This window comes from Pteropus alecto, unplaced genomic scaffold (genome assembly GCF_000325575.1).
Source record: "Pteropus alecto unplaced genomic scaffold, ASM32557v1 scaffold78, whole genome shotgun sequence".
NCBI lineage: Eukaryota > Metazoa > Chordata > Mammalia > Chiroptera > Pteropodidae > Pteropus > Pteropus alecto.
Window position 1 is genome coordinate 12,525,940 of NW_006443124.1, and position 4,401 is coordinate 12,530,340.

At 38.5% G+C, this 4,401-nt stretch overlaps 1 pseudogene; it reads left to right on the forward strand.

The window, feature by feature from the left end:
• The first annotated feature begins 3,744 nt into the window (after positions 1–3,744).
• Positions 3,745–4,401, forward strand: part of LOC102895447 — a 26,284-nt pseudogene continuing 25,627 nt past the window's right edge.

Below are 4,401 nucleotides of genomic sequence, written 5' to 3' on the forward strand. Positions count from 1 at the left end.
TATATGGTTGTGTGTAAAGAATTGTGATTAATAATAAGTGGAGAGACCAGTGTGAGGTGACTTAATCAAAGAAATGATTTATTTTTTTATGTGTATAAAGTTCATGTATGTAAATTTTATCTTCTCGCTAAAACTATAAGGCAGCAACTATGTCCTCATTATATGACATATTGCTTGGATTGGTGTAGTTTAAGTGCTCAATAAATATTTGTTGAATATATGAATGAAATAATAACACTTCAAGATTAGGTACTAACAATATGTTAAGGGAAAATGTTGCATTTGAAACAAGACTGCTTTGCCTGAGTGGCTTTGTCTGTGTTTATTACTTCAATGCATGACAAAGTTGGTAAGAAACACTCCTAATAGTATTGCTTATGATCATAGAAAAATAGAGTCCATAAGTCTTGAGCAAAAGCTTTGTGGAACCAGACAGCAGATTACCTAATAGTGATGTTTGCTTTTCATAGCTAAAGATTTTGAACTATACAAATACCTTTAAAATTTGAAATTTATAGAGGGAAAATAAATGTGTTACTACAAATCTGACACTCTCTAGCCTTTAACTACTGAAATGACAGATTTTATAACGATGTTTATTCTTCTACGTTTTCTTAAGGACATAATTATATTGACTGGAACAGGCTGAAGATGTTTAGTTTTAGCATCCCGCATCTCCAATGTTGACCATCAGGATGAATACCTCTACAAGAATTTTAGGTATTCGGTGTAAAGGAGGGTAATTGCTCAGAAAATTAGCAAAAGTGATATTTTTGGCCTTTACCTGACAGACTACCTTGTTCATGAAATGAAGGATTCGAGATTGTAAAATTCCTTGAAACTGATTTATAGATTTAAAGTGATCACATTTGAAAGCTTAGCAGGTCTTTTTATGGAAACTAACATGCAATTTCTAAAATTTATATGAAAATACTAAGAGCTAAGGACAGCAAAGACAGTCTTGAAGGAGAATAAAATAGAGATGTATGCTACTGAATAGCTAGTCTTCTAGTAAAGTCACATTATTTTTTAATGCTTTGGTATTTGTATAAGGATGGTCAAATTGCCCAATGGAACATAAAAGATTCTGGAGATTAACACATTTATGGACATTTGATTTATGATAAAGATGGCACTGCAGGGCAGTGGAGCAAGTAAATATTTTACGAATAAGAGTCTGGGCCAATTGGATATCCAAATGGAAAGAAAAGTTAAACACTGCCTACTATACTATATATAGTATTCCTCATACTATATATAAAAGTCAATTGCAGGAGAATTACAAATCTGAATATGAAACACAAAATAATGCATCTAGAAAATAACATACGTAAGTATCTTCTTGACTTTTAGATAACTAAAAATTTCTTAAATAGGTCATACGAAGCACAAAATAGACAACAATCATGATCGATTATCTGAATTACATTAAAATTAGGGAAATCTGTACATCAAAGCCTCTCTTACGGAAGTGAAAAGTATTCCAGACAAGAAAAAGCTGAAAGAATTCATCACCACCAAACCAGTGTTAGAGGAAATGTTAAAGGTACTTCTTTAAGAAGAAGGAAAAAAAAGATTAAAAATATGAATAAGAAACTATCCCGAAGAGAAAAAATTTTTACTGACAAAGGCAAACGTGTAATAAAAGCAGTAGATCAACCAATACTAAAACTAGTACTAAGGTTAAAAGACAAAAGTAGAAAGATCATGTGTAATTACAACAGTAAAATAAGAGAGACACACAGACACACACACACAAGAAGTAAAAAATAATAACAAAATCATAAATGTGGAAGGAGTAAGTAAAAATAGTAGTGATTTTAGAATGTGTTCCAACTGAAACAACCATCAGATTGAAATAGACTGCTATAAACATAGCTTGGACTATATGAAGCACATGGTAATCATAAACCAAAAATCTACAATAGATATACTATAAATAAAGATAAAGGAATCCAAACACATTACAGAAAATCATCAACATACAAGAGAAGAAAGCAAGCAAGCAAGAAAGAACTACAAAAACAATTAGAAAACAATAAAGTGGCAATAACTACACACCTATCAATAATTATTTTAAGTGTAAATGGATTTAATGCTCCAATCAGAAGACAAATGGGTAAAGAAGAAGTGGTACATCTATACAATGGAATATTACTTGGCCATAAAAAGAATGAAATCTTACCACTTGTGGCAACATGGATGGACCTAGAGAGTATTATGCTAAGTGAAATAAGTTAAATAGAGAAAGACAAATACTGTAGAATTTCACTTACACGTGGAATCTAAAAAACAAACGAATAAACAACACAGAAACAAACTCATTGATACAGAGAACAAACTGATGGTTGCCAGGTGGGAGGGGAATTGGGGGCTGAGTGAAAAGGTGAAGGGATTAAGAAGTACAGATTGGCAGTTACAAAACAGTCACGAGAATGTAAAGTACAGCATAGGGAATATAGTTGAGAATACTGTAATAACTACATATATATCAGGTGGGTGCAAGATTTATTGGGGGATCACTTTGTAAGTTATATAAATGTCTAATCACTATGCTGTACACCTGAAGCTAATATAATACTGAATGCTAACTGTAATTGAAGAATTTTTTTAATTTTAAAAAAGTGAAAGTAAAGATGCGTAATGAGAGAAAATATTTACAAAACATAATATCCACAATAATCTGTTACTGAACTATATAAAGAACTTTTACAGATAAATATGAAAAAATGATAGATACCCCTGTTAAGGGTATGGTTCTGGGCAATGATATGCTAAAGGCCAACTTCCGCTTCTGTAATCTGTTTGCTTGTTTGATGTTAACTAGGGTGTGGCTAGGCTTTATAAACTGCCTCTTTTGGGAGGTGGAGGCTGATCTCCTCGAACCCTGCATGTTAGAGAATCAGTCTGGCCGGCTAATAAAAGCTCATAATTCATCTCAATTGGCTCTGTGGGTCTTAGAATTGATTGTGCCACAACATTTGAAGGCCCCAGTGAGATCTCTCCAGATGGGGAGATCTCCTAAGACCTTAGACCCTGGCCACCTTGGGTGAGGACCTGCCCCGTCCAGGGGACAACTGCTGAGAGACATTCCTTAGCCCCAGATGCCAAGCGGACTCGCACAAGAGGGCAGGTGGTCAAAAGGTTCAATTCTGTAACAATTGGGCAGCTTCACAGGTGAGTCAGACTGCACTTGGATCTGTCTGTCAGTGGGCCCTAAAGAAAACTAGTGGAAGGCTGGAGGCAGCAATACTTCCCTAGTTCAATCAAGGTCTGAGACGTCAGACTTGACTTCAGGTATTCAGGTTTCTGGTTCAGGTATTCAGGTTTTTGGGTACGCTAGCGTTTTGTGCTAGATGTAGTTTATCGTGTCTGTCTGTATTGTGTCTGTCTGTCCAGACTGGTCGAATGTACTGTTACCCTCCTATTGCCTTGGTCTTCATAAGTTTACTCCATATATCGATGTGTGGTATTTTAATTTTTTCCTTAGATCTGGCGTCTGTGGCCCCGTCCGACTGGACACTAGGTCAGGGGCTGTATTGTGTCTTCCGGACTGGTCGAATGTACTGTTACCCTCCTATTGCCTTGGTCTTCATAAGTTTACTCCATATATCGATGTGTGGTATTTTAATTTTTTTTTTTCATCTGGCGTCTGTGGCCCCGTCCGACTGGACACTAGGTCAGGGGCTGATCCTAGCCCTGGATTATTTGGCTTTTGTGGGGATCTTGCCTGTTTTTACTAACATGGGTCAGGCTTCTTCCTCGAATCGTCCTACCCCGCTTCAGTGCCTCCTTAACCATTTTAAGGATTTCAGGAGACGAGCCCAAGCCTACGGAGCTAGTGTCACTCCCTTTGACCTTCAGAGGTTCTGCCAGTTAGATTGGCCCACATTTGGAACAGGGTGGCCATCAGAGGGGTCACTCGACCTGCAAACAGCCTTTCAGGTGCGGGGTATTATCTACGGAAATCCTGGCCACCCTGATCAGGCTCCACATATCGATGTGTGGATCGATATTGTTTCTGATGCCCCCAAGTACTTGAAGGACTGCCACTGCGGCCAAGAGTCAAAGGCGACTCCCAAGTCTGTCCTTCTCTCCACACCAAAGGGGCCAAAAGAGAAACCATCCAGACAGACACCTAACTCTCTTTACCCTGTCTTACAGGCACCCCCTGAGGACTCCGAGATCACTAATCCTCCCCCTTACTCCCCTCGTGACCCGTTCCTGTCTCCATCTAACGGGGAGGCAAAACCCTTCCAGAGTCCTCCCACACCCGCACTGGGGTTGTGTACCGGCCCCCACAAGACCCTGATCCTGTCCGTGACTCATCAAACCAGGCAGCAGTCCTGGCCCCACTCCGGCAATTGGCTCCCCCGGTTGGGGGAGAAACCCAGAGGCCAT